Source organism: Pleurodeles waltl, chromosome 5 (genome assembly GCF_031143425.1).
Source record: "Pleurodeles waltl isolate 20211129_DDA chromosome 5, aPleWal1.hap1.20221129, whole genome shotgun sequence".
In the NCBI taxonomy this organism is placed as follows: Eukaryota; Metazoa; Chordata; class Amphibia; order Caudata; family Salamandridae; genus Pleurodeles; species Pleurodeles waltl.
This window is the reverse complement of record NC_090444.1, coordinates 1,174,623,505-1,174,641,300: the sequence shown is the minus strand read 5'-3', so window position 1 is coordinate 1,174,641,300 and position 17,796 is coordinate 1,174,623,505.

Sequence of the window (17,796 nt, the reverse complement as noted above, 5' to 3'; positions counted from 1 at the left end):
GTTCTTGTCTGGGCCCTGTGTTTTTGGGTGCGTCCTTGGTTTTCATCGCCTTATGCTTTTTGGAAGCCAAGTGACTCCCTCCCTCAGAGTCCCAAGTCAGGGTGCCATGCCTGGTCTGAGTCTTCTGTCGCCATGGAATTGATACTCCTCTCTTCTGTGTCAATTAGTCTCTGCTCTTGGTCCTCTGCTTTGCAAATGTTCGCGACTCTGACTCGTTGATAGAAATTTTTGCACACCCTCAGTCGGGACCTCTTATCCAGCCATTCCCAGGCCTCCTCTGGGGTCTGGAAAATGAGCACCTTGCCCTGAAAGATTACCTTCAATTTGAGCGCGAACAGGAGCATATATTGTACCTGGAGGTTACACAGCTTTGTTTTGACCGAGTCGAACGTGCACTGGTGACGATGCACCTCCTGCATGTTATCCGAGTGAATTTGTATCCTGGAATTCTTGTGGCAGATATCCCCCAGCTTCCGTACCTCAGTAAGGATCATGTCTGTCTTGATAATTTAGGAAGCATTAAATTACTGTTCTTGTTGTGGGGGTTGGTTTATTACTGAGCCCTCTGTGCACGTTCAGTTATAAAGCATGAGGAGAATTTCTTGTGGGGAAGTGTTTGTTTTAGCCTTTTTTCTAGGAACAGTTGCATGTTCGGACCCTCCACTCCTCCTGGAAATCCAACGATTCGTAGGTTATTCCTTCTGGTCCTGTTCTCAGAATCCTCGAGCCTCCACACTACCTCTTTAGTGATCTTGCAGCTCTCAGTCACCTCTTTGTGCAGAGTCTGGATCGTGCCTTCAAGTTCAGATATCCTGGTTTCCTCTGTAGATACCCTGCCACATTTCTAAGGTCCTGACAAAAGAGGGAGACCTTGGACCAGACCTGACCCATCTGCCCCTCCAGTATTTTGCGTGGTGTCTGAATGGCCTGTAGTATGACTGTGTTGTCAGGGATCGGCTGATTATATAGCTCGATGTTCCCAACTGCAGGCATCACTCTGGCAAATCTGTCCAACTTCCCCTGTTGAGAGGTCCTGGACACTTTGTCCCGGTTCACATCTCTCCCCTTCCTAGTTTGCTACTATGCTGTAGGGTATTTGGTTTATGTTCTTGTGGTGTGGTTCCTCCACTAGGTGAGCCCCAGGTAATGGTTGCCGTTTCCCCCTCACCGCCTGACTGGCACGGTTGCAGCCGACCACCACGTTATAACCATCTTGTATTCATCTGGATTTATGGCGCACCTTCTATACTGCACGGCGAGACCAGTGACCACTCAAATGTACACTGGATCTTGTGTATCGTTCAAGTTATTGCCTACCTCGGTCTCTCTGGGTTTAGAGGTGGGGTAGCAGGGTGCCTCTGTCCCAGAAGCCTCACTTACGAGTGGATTCCAGCGCCTCTGTCCTGGTGCTTTAGTGTCTACACTTTTACTAGGAGCAATGGACTACAGGGCAGTTAAGCCTGACTATCCCTCCAGGTTCAGTTCACAACTTGCCGTTTTGGTTCTCCCCTGCTCCTCTCATCCCCCACGGGCGCACCATGATGGGGAAGACACCTGCAGCGCGATCCCCAGGGCCTCTGTTGCTTTCTCTCCTTCTGTAGCTGAGCCGCCGGTGTCAGTGCTGCACAGTCTGGTCCTGTCCACTTTTCTGTGTATACGCCCTGCAGGGCAGGGACTTTTCTCAGGCTCCGCCAATCTCTGGTTTTGCCTCCCACTTTACTTGGTGCGAGCAAACAAGCGTCCCTCACACCTCTTGGGACTCTCCTCTCTTCCGGTGCTGGTGCCTTTCCCGACTCACCCCTCACTTTGCCACCAGTGTCCTATCTCACCAAGTGTGCGGGGAGGCCTCCGCAGCAGGTACTGTCATGAATTATTGGGGTGGGGTGGGTGGAGTTCACCACTTAAAGTGGGACAGCTGCAAGGCCCGCTGCCACTGCCTTACTGCTGGTGATCAGTCCTTCGGCCTTGCCACCCCACGAGCCAGCCTCCTCCTCTATACTGGCAATGTGTCCCTGGCGCAGGGGCTTCACTCTGGCGTCACTTTAGGTGCGGTGTCCCTGGCTCTCGACTCACAACAGCAGGCAGCCTCCTTGCAGTCCAGGCTGCCATGCACCCTCGTCGCGGCGGCCTCCTCACCTTGTCTCTCCAGTGCTGACAACCCCTGCTCAAGCCCCGAGGCTAAGGGAACGCAGCATCAGCAGGAAATCTGTCTCCTGTGGGGGCAGACAGGATTGCTATATAAAGGCGCAGCGACCTCTGCACATCCCTCTCCGCACTAAGCGAAGGACCTGGGTGGGCATCCAGCTGGGTTCCTCTGGCATATTGCAGGCCCCTCGCGTCAGGTCCAGTTTCTCTACTCTCAGCAACTCTGCTTTCTGGAACCTGGGTGTGTTAACCATTCGATGGTCACATGCGTTCTTTATTTTGAAAGAGATACAAAGGATTTATAGGGATTTTAATGGGGCAGTGCTGCAGAGCTCTTCAGTGAGCGTCTGTTGTGTAGCCTTCTTGAATCCAACCCCTGAAAGTAAACATTTTCAATATGTTGAGAGATCTCTAGACAAAATATGAAACAACTATTCTAAAGCAAAGGGTCACCCCTGCTTAGAAAAGAAGACCAAATCGTACCAACACCAATGCCTTCAAGGAGTATTTCATTTCTTCTTTTTCCCTAATAGTAACTGCCTTTGTTTCTGAATTCTCCTAGTCCGCAAAATGCTTAGTTGTCAGATGGTTGCTCTGGTGTGCTTTATCACTTTAAAAATCCTTTAGTCATGGTCCTTTCTCCTTACATCACTGGAACTGAATCTCCTGCATCATCTATTTACTGTCACAGTGGTAATGTCTGAGTTTTGTTGTCAGCTTCATTTTTTTAAATTTGGCTATTTGATACATTTTTTGTGTGATCTGAGACTAATGAACTGGTGTGCGCTCAATTACATTATTCCTGAAGGATGATCCTTGCATACGGCCAACTGCAACATGAGCAGAGTTTTCTTTTACCATTTTATTTAGATGACCTCTGTTTTCATTGGTGTTACCTGGTCTTATTAGGAACATTAGTAGCTGTACATTTTTATTTTCTAATCAGTCTGTGCCCCATTAAAAGTATGTAGTGCAGGCAACTAATTGTGTGCAAGGAAAGCATGAGTGTAAACTAGTTAATGGTGAACAGATGATTACTGTAAAGATTAAACTTTCCCTTACACATTTTGTATTGTTGCCTAGAAAAAAATGTAATTCTTTTTGCAGCACGAAAATGCAGATTAATACTGTGTGCCCTCTCTTTTGCAACTGCCACATTCATGTTTTATTGCAGCTAAGGATTATTTTGCTTTATGTTGTCTGAGGTAGACAGAGTAAATTATTTTCCAATGACACATTTCTTATTAAGGTGCTGGAAAACCGAAAGAATATGATAGCATGTATAGACCACTACGTTTTTTTAAATCTGCGTCTTTCCTGGATTTTCATTTGGACCACCCTTGTAGTTGAACTCTACCTTCTGGGTGTTATTGTTCTTGTGAGTCTGTCTTCCGGCTCCTTTTTAAAATATTTAAAACTAAATGCATTAGTCACATTTGATCTGCCTGTTTCTCTGCCATTAGTCCTTTCATTGATTTCTATCCTTTAATTATTCCCTCAGTTACCAGTGGGAAGGTGTAATTGGTAGATGCAGTTATCCAACAGTACGTTTTACAGTGTAGTGCTCTCATTATGTCTACTCTGAGTCTGTCATGAGGAGGGTATGAGCTCTACCATCCTAAAGGCTCAGGTTTTTCTACCATTTGTCAAGGGAAAGAGGATCTTCATAGAGCTCTAACTTTAACAAAATTTCATATTGAATCAGCATTTCTGCTGCTCCTGAAACCTCTCTTCAGTGGACAGGTAAGGACATTTTTTATACCCAACTGTTTCCCCTGTCTTTGGTAGGCTACATAGTGTTGATTTACAGGGGCTTGAAGTAGCCCTTCTGTCTTGGTATCTAATTAGGTGGTTATATCATCTAACCTTTTAGGTTTCACCCCACATGGGTTGCTTAGACATGAAACCCATGTTGAGGTTCCAACAACTAAATGGCATGTTGCCATGGAAAACAAAATACTTATTTCTGTGTAGGCGAAGGAAAAAAAAAAGGGCAGTCTGCATTGTAGGGAAGACTTTCGTAGCATAGGAAGACAAAAAGCATGAGCTTTACACCTAAGGTAACTATTGCGTGGCTCTCATCCACTTAAAATGCATTTGAGAATCTTAAGTAAGATGAAAAATTGTGGATGCCAAGTATTACCTTTCAGTCGGACCAGTGACCGATCCCACATAGAGAAAGTGAATTTACTAGATGGTTTTGAAAGTTTTGAGTTGTGGGCCATTGTCCACAAACATTAACATCCAGAAAGTAGGGAAAATGATTCCGCCCATGTTCTCCATGCCATGGGCCTTTTTTAATCAGCATCTTCCTGACTTTCATGGAGGCCCGCACATTGGTTAAGTGAATACAGATTTCCTACACTCTTGGAAAGCAGGTACATTCATTAGAGTCCTGCTTCGTATCTGCACAAAGATGCCATTCTATTTGTGCTAGTGGCCACTTAAGGGACACCTCTGGCAGAAAGCCAAGGGTATTTGGAGGAAGGGCCCGATGCAATACCATAAGAACTAGAACATGATGATTGGGGGGGCGGGGGAAAAGGGGGAGATGTCACAGCATGCATACTCTGGATGGAGTTGTAGACTATTCAGAAGTTGAGTAGAATAACTGATTGCAATACATCATCCCTTATCAGGGTCCCATCAGTTTCCTCCTCCCCTGATGAATTTGGAGCCTAGTGATCTAGGTAGATTCCATTCTGGTACAGTAAGACTTCAGCCAGATTGAATTTGCTAATCACCCTCCCGCCCCCACCCTTAGAAAATAGGTACTTCCCGTTGGATTTGTGTGAATAGCCCTTTTGGTTAATTGGAGTTGTCACTATTTTAGGTCATATATGGGAGAAAGGTATCTGCTAGATGAACAAGCTTTGTCACGTACTCTTCGACAATGGCATATAGAGGAAATGTAAAGATCCATAAAGAAATCCAACCAGTCAGCTAAAACCAAACAAGGCCAGACTCTGTCATCTCCACTGCATCTCAAAACCAATTGAATAATCTTGTGGTAGTTTGCAACCATCCGTCCAGATTGGAAATAGAGATATTAGATAATTTAGTAAAAAGAGTAAACTATTGTGCAGTCACATTCTTCAAATATTCCAGTACTCTACCCATATTGGGCAGGTGTGATCTCTAGTTTCAACTTGAAATTGCTCCCTTAATGGAGAGAGATCATTAAGATTCTTGAGCAGTGGTCATTCTCAAGGAATATGCACAGATTACGACCGCCTGTGCAATCACAAACTTCAGACAGTTGGCTTACGTGCCTGTTCTCTGGTACCAGGAATGGCTGTCCAGTACTTCGTTCATCCAGAGTTGCAGAGCAAGACAATGGGCATGTTGTTTGGTGGATTGACTTTTTGACTATTTGGTAGATGGTGGTAATACACTTCAGACATTTATGGGAAGCAGAGGCCATTCCATCCTTACCTTCTCTCTCACTCCCTGCCCCATTCCTCCAGACAATGCCAATCATAGATTGGGAGTGGCTCCTAATAAAACTAGTGTTTTGGAGCCTTTGGCTATGTTAGAATCACCAGGGTCATGGTTAGTATTGATTCCAGCTGAGACCTGAATGCTTAGGATCTGTATCTCCACTCGTACTGCCTGTATTTTTTCATGTTGCTTTAATTGCTTTAATCATTTGGCTGTAAAGCAAAGCATTGCTTTAAGTTTAGGCAAGTCCCTGCATTCCTCATCAGAACCTTAGTGCCACACGAAATCTAGAAGTTGTAGAATAGAGAGGGCACTGTCCATGCTCTTAAGGCTGCTGTTAGAAAAAGTGTCAGGACATCAGAGAAACAGGCTTATGTTTAGTTTTAGGTTTTCATCTAGAAAAAAACAATTGCTTGGGGGCCTGTGAAGACCTTCACAAATTGAAAAGTACCTCGTGAAAGATGTAATTTTTTTGAACCAGGATGATTTGTAATCGATCTAGAGGCTATAAACCAAAGCCTTTTTTCCTGCAATGAAAGGTCAATGTACCATTTAAATCTATTGATTTTCAGCCTCGAGTTTGCACGGCCAATCTGCACTAAGTATATGGCCCCAGTAAGGGCACATCTAATGCCATTTCACATTCAAAGTGTACTTGTATTTGGACAATTGGCCACTAAAAGCATCAGTTTAGGCTGCAAACAATACCTTGTCTGCAGTTCTTCCCATCGTTAAGTAGGAATACCCTTCCAACACAATTGAGCGGATTCTACCAGAGGCTCAGCAATGGCTGCTGCACTACTACTCTTTTGTTTTGTTTTTTTATTTTTTAAATGGTTCTTGTTACCTTTTTTACTCTCTCACTTTTCCACAACGCCTACTTCCTGGACATGAAGACTCAAAAGGAACCCTGGCCATCACCAACAGATTGTCTCAGGAAGTCACAGGGATCCGTACTGCGGCAGGGGATTCCAAGTTAATGCACTATGCAGACAACATCCTTTTGATGATTTGAAATCCCAGGACTTCAATCCCATCATTGATTAAGCTTATCAATGAATTTTCCACTTTTTTAGGGTTTAATTTAAACTGGGCTAAATGTAAGGCACTGACGATAACCTCATTCACATCATGCACTGGGTGCCTGACCAGTAACCTGGTTACCCTGTAGACTGAAATATCTAGGGATCATAGCTAGCAGAGACTTCACACCTGTAGTATATGACAATATAGTAACATTGCTTGAGAGAGCAAGAAAAGACTTTGACAAATGGGAAGCGCTACAACTCTCCTTGTGGGGCAGTGTGTAAAACGTGCCTCACATATATCTGGCATGTTACCTTTTAATATACCGGCTGCAATGTTAAAGAAGAGAGGGCCTGATTTAGATCTTGGTGGCCTTACTGCCAATCAACTGTGGTGGTGGACCTGAAAAAACTATCACAGCAACTGTTCTCTGCATGCCATATTTAGACGGAGTGCTTTTCCTAGCCGTCAGGTTCCCACAGAGCCTATTTAGATGGTTCAGCCCAGCAGGCGGTGTACTAGCGGTGCATTGCTGATGGAGGGAGACCGTTGCTGGACCCAATGGACATACACACACCATCCATGACACAACACAAATACACTATTGACACTGCACCCACACACGACACAACAATCAATACAACTACACACATCTACACAAACACACTTCACACACAAGCACAGCTGCACATATCAAGACATCCACACAACAGTCACCTGAATGTGGCACACACCAGCACAACACACAACCAAACATACACAACGTCAAACCCACACGCAAGTGCACACATACAGACATAACCACATCACCCACTCCATGTCCCTCCGCCTCAACCAGCCAATCGCATTATACACATAAGTACATGTACAGACTCGCATAAACAGCTTGTAGCACAACATCACAGGCCCCCTCGCAATGTGCACACATGGACATGGTTGAGGGGTGTGAATGTGCCGTTGGTGTGGTGCTAGCACTCCTATGGCAATGAATACTGTCCCCACAATGTCGGTGGTGCATGTTTATTATATGTCATGTACCTGTGAGTCCCCACCTATGTCCCACACAAATGTGTCCCAGACATATGCATGTCATAGGAGCTAGGAAGTGTTGGCAGCCATTTGGGACTCTGTTTCAGCCGAATTCCCCCCCAAAAAAATGCACACAAAAAAGGGGGAGGGAGGGGCAGGGTAGGAATACCCTAACCCCCTAGCCTTGGTGCTTGAATCCCCCTGGGTCCCTGCCAGGGCAAAAAAGTTTTATTTCTTTTAGGTAAATTTTCAGCAAAGATCCACAGTGGACCCACAAATTTTGCAGATTTTGGTAAACATTTATTTAAAAAACAAAAAAAACGCACCATCTCCCATACTTGTTACTAATTTAGCCCCTGGCTGGGCAAGGCACCGGGCCTCTCCTCCTAGGGCCCTTAAAAGCCACTGGGACCTCCCAAGGGCAATATGTAACAAATATTCGGGGGAGGGCTGCGTAGACCTCCCGGACCCCAGGGACCACAACCTCCCTGGGGGCTACGTGCAAATAAATTCTTAAGGGGGAGCAGTGCAGACCGCCTCAGGGATCACCACCTCCCGAGGACCAATAACTATTTTTAAAAGGAGGCCCCCCCCCCTCGCGTGCCACATATGGTCCCAGGGACCACCACGTCTCCGAGTCGGGCCCGTGCGAAAGAAAGGAGGGGGGGGGCTGGGCACCCTTTCCTCGCCCCCTCCCAGAGCTGGCTTCTGCTATCTCCCAAGGGGCCCACCATCAGGAGATATCTGTTTGCTTTTGCTTGGCAGGAGCTGTGACCGCTCCTGTCAAGCAAAAGCAAACACTCCTCTTCTGGGAAGTTGGAGCTGTCAAAATGCTTCCACTTGCTGGAAGCAGAGTTTTCATCTCTTTTCCTGCCTGCAGACATGCAGGCAGGGAAAGTGATGAAGGTATTGCTCCTGCACGCAGGGAGCTGCATTTCCAGCAGCTCTCTGTATGCGGTGCATTGCTAGCTCCCGCAGGGAGCCGGCTGGAACCGCGGAGGCCTTGAGGCTCCTCCCACTGTCCCCGAGATGGAAAAAAAGAAGAAAACAGACCTTTTCAAGGTGGAACTGTAGATCTGCGGTTCACCTTTAAAAGTTATCTGTTTAAGACGCTCAAGGAACAAAAACATTGGCAAAGTTAAAGACGCACATGGTCACTGGAGACATTACCAAAATGTCCTTTAAGCAGCTGTAGTGTAGGAGATGCCCTATACATCTAACCAACAAGGTAACACGTTACTAATTACCCAGTAGAAAGTACTCCAGTTGGGTAGACATTTTACTCAAAACGGTGGCCGCCTCTTCGATAAATAAGCAGGGCAGGATTCTATCTAGCATGATGCTCATTTGACAGAAATCAAACCATAACGGGAAGTACTTACAGATATAAACAAAGCAGGTGCCCAAGTTCAAGGTCGAATTGTGTAAAGTACTAATAGTCCTACTTTCTTGCACGTGGTCAGGGCTAAGCAAGTGTTTTTTCTTTGCATTTCCACCTTGAAAAGTTATCTGCAATTCTTGACGGAGGTGTTTGCAGCCTTGATTATTTTTTTTTTAAAGCAGAATATCTTATATAGTGACTGACAAGTGGGTTCTTTTTTGTCATGTGCTGCTGGGAACAGAGATTATCTTCTCCTTTTTAAAAACAAGTGTGTAAAATGGCCTGGAAGCCCCGCCTTTTTGGCCTCGCCCCCATATATAGTAGTGGTATCCAACATTTTTCCAGGATGATGGGCAGCTTACTTAAAGAACCCCACCCCATACAAATTCACTGAAAGAAACAAAAGTTACAGGGACATTATAGTTACGTTCTGAATTTACTCAGACAAAAGTATAGAAATTCAGCTGTTATTTCAAGTAACTATAACTCATGCCCTAAGGTAAGTATAACCCATGCCCTCGCCATGCACTGCTAACATCCCCAAATATCATATCACACATAACATCTTCTATGACATCACTGCACATTTGCAATAAAATAATTGATGATGAAACTGTGCATGCTGAGGCATGAGTTATAGCTACCTTAATGGCATGAGTTGTAGTTACTTGAAAGAACTCTAACTGCTAAATTTCTGTGGTTTTGTGCGAGTAAATTCAGAACCTAGCTATAACGTCCCTGTAACCTTTGTTTTTTTGTTGTTGTTGTTTTATTAAAAAATATATATATATCAGAAACTCACCAAGATTTGGCAGGTATGGACGAAATACAGGGGGATTTGCCTTGAACCAATATGCCCCTTAACAGGACTTCGAGATGAGGAAGTCTGGAACTTCAGGGACTAGTCGCCCCGACCGGTATGTTGTCATGCTGCCCGTATTCAAGAGAAACACCAACACAGGATTTGAAAGGGTAGATAGGAGATGGAGGGTGTCTGGGGAGGTGGGGGATCAATGTTTAACCATTGTTCTTTATTATTTCTTATCTTAAAACAGAAAGAAAAACACTTGTGTTACTGGAGTTGTAGGTGTTAATGATCCTGTCAAAATCAGTAAAATGTGCTATAAAAAATATTTGAACCAAATTATACCAGAGTGCAGCATGTTTCCTTACAATTGATGTCTATTTGTGCTACCACTGTTTCTTTCTGCTAAGGCTTGCTTTACTTGTTTTAAGCATGTGATTTTATGTTTCCTTAAGAAGTGCTAAAGAAATAAAGTTACCTGTAATGACAAATCTCGGGTATAAATATCTTCAATGCATTCACATGCAAATAACTCTCATCCCTGGACCATAGACTATAATTCGTACCTTTACATTTAGTACTTTAACCCCTTGGGTGCCGTGGACGAGCTGGTTACGTCCTCCGCCACGGCGCTTGTGTGCCAAGGACATAACCAGCTCGTCCTTCACTTGGCCCACGGGGGAGGGCTAGGGCTGCCCTGTGGGCCTCCTACCCCCCTCCCCTGGGCAGGGATGGAAGGGGAATCTCTTCCCCTACTACCCTCGATTTTTGTGGGTTGGGGAGGGGGGGGGGGTGTAAGGCATATTCCATTAGACAGTTTCTGCCTGCCTTGGGGGCAGATCAGCCTATTTCTATTAGGGCCACCTGCTCCCAAGGGGGGCAGAAACCACTTAGGCACCAGGGATTGTTGTATGTGTGTTTTGGTTTTGTTGGGGGGGGGGGGGGGAGGCCTTGGAAGGGTTGCTCCCCATGGGGGCACGCTACTGTTGGCCATTTCTGCCCCTTTGCGGGCAGATCGGCCTATTCTTATTGGGCCTGGCAGAAAGCTCCCTGGACACCAGGGATTTTTTTTTTTTCTTTAAAAAAATAGGTTTGAGGGTATAGCAATACCCCCCACCCCAAATAAATGGGGACAGAGTTGTTCTGTCCACTGGCTCTTGATGAACCTACACGCATCCAGAAGAGTCTAGCAGACGTAGCGGTATAATGCTTTCAAAAATCTGCCATAGCTGGAAAAAGTTATAGAAGAAAACGTGGACAGAAATGGCTCTCTTTTCATCTCAATTTCAATTTTTTAATCTGTTGCTTTCTGTAGGAAAACCTTGAAGGATCTACACAAATGACCCCTTGCTGAATTCAGAATTTTGTCTACTTTTCAGAAATGTGTAGCTGTCCAGTGTCCAGCATTGGTTTTACACCCATTTCTGTCACTAACTGGAAGCAGACTGAAAGCACACAAAATCGTATAAATGGGGTATGTCCCAGTAAAATGCCAAAATTGTGTTGAAAAATGTGGTTTTCTGATTCAAGTCTGCCTGTTCCTGAAAGCTGGGGTGATGGGGATTTTAGCACTGCAAACCCTTTGTTGATGCCATTTTCATGGGGGGGAAATACCACATGCTTTCTTCTACAGCACTTTTCCCCCCATTTTTGTGAGAAAAAAAAACGAATTTGTTGCTGTATTTTGGCTAATTTCTTGGTCTCCTCCAGGGGAACCCACAAACTCTGGGTACCTCTAGAATCCCTAGGATGTTGGGGAAGAAAAGGATGCAAATTTGGCATGGGCAGCTTATGTGGACAAAAAGTTATGAGGACATAAGCTCAAACTACCTCTAAATAGCCATAAAAAAAGCTCGGCACCTGAGGGAGAAAAGGCCTGGCAGTGAAGGGGTTGAAGTCTGAACTAAGATGACATCACTGTATATTATACGTGCACTGCAATGACTGATTGGACACGGGAAAGCGTTCAACCACCATTTGGAAGCAATTTTCCCCAAAGATATGCCAGGGATTAATAGTGTGCCAATATTCTGCCTTTTTTAGGCTTTTTTTTTTTTATGTGCTTCAGCAGAAGGACAAAAAAAATAGGCATGCAAAGCCTGTATTTATCTGTGTGTACCTACTAGATTTTGTTCCGTGGAATGCATGCTCGTGTGTGTTACTCTGGGCATAGTTGTAGGATAGTGTATCTAGTGGTGCACCTGGGTAGCCATGTATCCAGGGTTTGGGAATGGTGTCAGTAAATGCAAAGATTTGCGCTTTAACAACTGTAGGTCTTTTCTTTCTATATGTACATTTGTGTCATCTTTAAGTGTTTACATTAATGTCGGCATTTTTCAGAAAGTGTTTTGACTTTTTCTTTGGTCTCTTCCATTTCAACTCTCCATCCTTGCCCAAACCAATCATTTCTTTTATATATAAAAAAAACCTTACTTATCATTTTAAACCAGATAAGAAAAAACTTCTTCTGAGTGAAATCTCCAGACTACTACTGCTCCACCTCCAAACCTCATAACTGTCTTTTTTTCACAGTTTAACTTCTTTCTGCCTCTGGTATTTCTCCTGCTTTAAACTATGTAAAGCATGTATTGATTTTTTTATTTTTCATTCTTTTTTTTTTTGCCTAGGTGAACTGACTCATCCACCCCTGCTTGATCTTTCGTGTGCCTGACTCTTCTTATCACGTTTGAAATTATTTATAAACGGAACCTTACAACGTCAGCTTGGCAAAATCTGGAAAATGTGCACTATCTTGCTGCACCGTTGGCACCATTCACTCGTATCTTAATTTATTTTCTTAAGCCTTAATTTTGTATTGCTTGTTTAAGTCACATTAACTACATCCTCTCTTATGGTATCCTGTTCCATTTTCATTGCACGATTTTTACGTTAATTTACTGTTTAGCCAATAAAGCTAATATCCAATGAGTTATGGGGTTGTGATTGGTTATGCAGCATACATTGTTTCAGAGTGGATTTACTCTCACTATACTCCGCTTTGTTGTTTTCTTTGGGTCAAAATTGATAAAGAAGACGTTTAGTTTTTACTGTAATGTCAGCTAGGACGTGCATTGCTTAGGTAGCAATATTAATTCATTGACTTTTAACAAAGTATTTTCTTTTTGTGCTCTTTTGGAACTACAGATTTTTTTTTTTTGCACGGGGCATGCTCATCAACATTTTTCTAGATGTAGAAGTGTTGCGCTCTGGCCTCTTGCATTGTTTGCAAGTGTCTCATGTCATGTGTGACGCCTTCAGACAGTTAAAATTTTGATCCCTTGAATTCCACCATTTAAAATACTGCCAGCTAAACTCCAGGAATAGGCTGAAGATGACACATTGCACAGCCTTTCCCCCTTTATTTGCATTAGCATTCCTTTACCTGTGCCGCCATATTATAGACAGATCTGTGCTCCAGTACTGTTCATCACCCAGAGCTCCTCTGAGACACACTTGTCACCTAATGCCTTTGCACCCTTCACTCCCCTGAGGCTATTGCCCAGTGTCCAATCTCCCTCCTTTCCCCCCCTACACCCTCTTCCAAGAACACCACCTCAGGCACATCACACAATGCGCCAACCCAGGCTCATTGCCAGTGCTACTTCCACTCCCCACCCAGGCACATCATCCAAATCTACTCTGAAGGCCCATTGCCCAGAACAGCCCTGTACCAGAGGCCCCTCTGGTAGGTTGCCTCTCTCCATGTGGCCCCTTGAGTAGATAGTCATGTATCATTGATGGTCTGTGTGCGTAGCTGCTTCTTTGTTTGTTTGACTAAGTGAAATTGTTGACTTCTGTTGTAATGGGCTGCATGCATGTGTGCCCATATATTGTGACTCTCTGTGGGCATGAACTATATAAACTCTTTCTCGGTGCTTGATAAATATGTTTATGGTCCAGAAACCTGTTTCCTATAAATTTGGTTTCCTTTTTATTTTGTTTCCCAATCCATTAAGTCACCTGATGATGGTCCAGATGTTTGTGTCAGGGACCCTGTCATCTCCAGCCAATTATTGTTCTGAAGCAGTGGAAGTGTTTACTTTAGACTTTTTTTTTAGGGTCGAGTGCACACGCGATTTTGCCCTTGTAATCTTTCTGTGGGCTTTTAACCACAACCATGTCACACCCATCAGTTTAGTTGGTTTGTGCGTTTGCCTTTTTAAAATTCGCTTGATTTCGTTGGTGAAAGGCATGCATCCGTCATGCCTTTACTGGTGCTCTCAAGGAGGGCTAAACACCGACAAACTACTGAAAACATACGAGGCTCTGTGTTTTCTGCATGCCTGCTGGACTACCTTTTCTTTTTATTTCCTATGCAGCGCAATCTTGCTGGGCAATAGTCAAGTGCTTTGCATGCCATCGACATTGACACGGTTACATGGATAATTGCACTTTTGCCGGTTACATGGATAGTTGCACTTTTGCTGATACGTTTGACTGCGAGCAAACTTCTGTTTCCTTTTGTGTGTGTCTCCTTCACGCTCCCGGTGGCTGTCGGCTCACTTATGTGAAAGTGCTTTACTTTTTATTTTCAGTTCATGTGGCAAGAAAAGTACGGTTAGGAGTTTACAGCGCTAATAGCTCTAACTCGAGCAAATGCAAGACCCATTGAATTGAAATGCTTATTTTAATTACAGTGAGTTGGATGTGAACATTCCCATTAGAGGTGAGTCAAGACAGTGAACCAGCTTCTGCTCCTCACAGAACCATAATCCTTACCTTGGCTGATTTGATTCAGATACATTTTTCTAATGGACAACATGGTGAAGGCATCTGGTGGTGGGTTCTTGTTCTTGGTTTGGTTTCTGCCTTGAGGAGGATTTGAGTGTTTTCTGAATTATTTGTCAGTATACTTGCAGTTGTTCTAAAATATTTTAATGGCATGCCTTAGGTTACACTAGTCAAAGGTTTAAGGCAGTAGTGATGATAATGTCTGTTTTAATTTTTAATATGCACCCTGCACAGACTTAAACATATTTGGGGCGAATGAGTTCATAATAAGGAACACCAAAAACTAGGTGTTAGTACAAAAGAAAGCTTTTTCATTTTTCTTGAAAGCTACTAAAATCTTTATTAATATAGATGGCATAATGTCTTAACTTGAATTATGAAATACCACAATTATAGAAAGTCTGTTCTGACACCAAATGTCATCTGTATTAAAATCTCCCAGTCTAGCTTGAATTGCCACCTTGAAATTCTGTCCGCCAGGTACCTGTACCTTGTGGGTGCAAGTGGCTGACTGTGTGTTTTATGGTGGCACATACTATTGCATCTCATTTTGAAAAATAAAGATTTGGACACTTGTATAGTTTTATCCTCATGCTATTTTTCTTTCCGTGAAACATTGCCCTTCATCCAACATTTACCTCACTGCAGCATTTCACTTGAACAATCCTCCCCATGTAGCACTCCACATTCAACTTCCTGTAAGATTCCTCACCATGCACTGTCATTCTATGCAGTATTCAACTCCATTTGATGCAACGTTTTACTCCTTGCAACATTTCGTTGACATTTCTGCATTTGAAGGCAACTAATGACTGATCCTAGACCTGCCATCAGTCCCCTTCAGGGTTAGGCTTTTAGCTTTTCTTCATACAAGTTGTTTCTAAGCTACTTTATTGTACTTTCTGTGCTGCTTCACCGGTGTTTAATACTTAATCTGTTAATTATTTGCCTACTGCACACCTCAATACCTATTTGCCCTGCCTTTCAGTCCTCCCGAGTACTTTTTCAACACGTCTAATGGTGTCCGATCTAGAGCTCTTATAAGTTCTATCTCCGCTGTAGCAAAGAAAAGGTTGGATTGATAAGTAGGTTCCACTGATGAGTAAAAAAACTTGTCTTTATTTTCCTTCAGTGTTTTTTAAAAATCTATAAGTTATTGATGAAACTGTGAGATTACTACATTTAATTGGAAAACCTTGGCGAACCACTAATGTAGATAGTGTCATAACATCCACTATTTTTTAGAGGCACTTGACATATTTGTATATGTAAGAAAGGCATTGCTATCAAAAGAGCTGTACATAGTGCAACAAGACTATTGTCTCAGGTAGCAGAATAGATCTATAGATCGATGGTGGAAGCAACTGGTAATTAATGGGATAATTCACTGACTGTACGTAACCTAAATCATGCGTTCTAATTTGAAAGGTACTTGACTTGAAGTGCAGCGTGTCAAGCAAAGGAAGAATAGATTAGTACACTAATGGCTAAAATTATACAACAATGACCAAAAAAAACCTATTTATTTAAAATAAGTAGTCTCGAATTAAACATAGAACAATACAGAATTATCTACTAAATTGTAATCGTCTAATTTATTTAGTCACCGATGAACAGCATAAACAACATATTTCCAGTATATACATTAAAATCGGCCCCAAAGGACGATGGTATTTTACAATCACAGATTTAAAATTAAGATACAAATGCCTCAATTCAGGGCACCCGCATAAATGAAAGTAAAATTACATAGTTCATATTTTAGCCAACTCACAGACCGGGGATAATCTTTTACTATCGAGCAGTGTGCTAGGTTGTGCTAAAAATTCTACTAACAGATCGCTCTCTGTAAGAAAAACTTTAGCTGCAATAAACTGAGCATCTCAAAGAAGACTTTAGTCTTCACAAAGTTTCAAAGATCTGTGTAAAAGTAAGGAGGGTAGGAGTGCTTAGCAGTGTTCTCAATAGATCCAGTAGTTGCTCTCTAGCTGAAACTATAACTTTACCATTTATGCATACCATCTAAAGAGGCCTGCACCTAAACTCTACCCAAGGTGTATAGCTTCAATACAGTATTGAGCAAAGGGATATAGGTAGGCATTCTGCACAGTCTCATTGGTCTTGTATATGGTTCCAACCCATAAAACGAAATCAAAGGCACCTTTATCACCCACCTTCCCAATATATTCAACAAGCATTTGCAATGCAATAGGTCTCACATTTGTGAGAGTTAGAACTATTGACGTTGTAAATGTCAAAGACAGCCAGGGCTGTTTTGGCGATTGTACTGCCAACAGGCTGGCAGTACAATCTTCCGTACTACGACTGCGGCGGTAGCACCGCCGGACCGGCGGTTTCCTGTCATGGTTGTTCCGGCAGTCTTAATCCCAGGGGATTACAACTCCCCTTCCCCCCAGCCTGTCCATGGTGGTAGAGACTGCCATGGAAAGGCTGGTGAGAAGGGGAGTCTGGGGGCCCCTGCACTGCCCATGCACTCGTCAAGCCCACGAACGAGTGTTAGTGATGGGCGTGAGGTGGGCGTTGTTAAAAGCCCAGATACATACCAACACGTCAGAAAAGCAGCACTTGCGCGCTGCAATGCTCGACCTAATAACGGAAAATGCTGCTGTTAAAAAAAAAAAATTTAATTTTTTTTTGTATAAATCAAGTGGTAATTGTATTTCACAGTTTTTAGTCTACAGAAATTTAGACTTACCCAGAATCACGTTGTTGAGTCAAGCGCCGAGGCCGTGATTTAAACCAAGGGCCCCAGATTCTAAGGTTGGCAACTGTAGTTAAAAGCACACATCTCCCGTATTAACATGAGGATGCAAAGCTGCAGTTCACACTTGACTCGCCGATGTCATCCATATACTGGCTAAGTTTTTGTTTCTCTTAATTCAAAAAGAAAAATATTAAGGAAACATTAAGCTGTATTGCCAGTTCCTCATCAGTTTCTGGCTATAATATAAATACATCTGAACCGGGTAATTGATTTGCATAGAACACAGAAACCCTACTAAATATGTGAATATCTGACACATACTCCCAAAAAGATATTTGTGTATCCATAAGGTCAGCTATAAAATATAGATGCCAAAAACTGAGCAGCGATTTAATAATTTTTAAGAATTTGTCAGTCTGTCTTGTAGTATATATCCAGCTAATAAAATGTTTGTATATTTAGTTTTAAATTTCACTACTGAGTTTTTCCAAAATAATACATAACAAGTTTGAA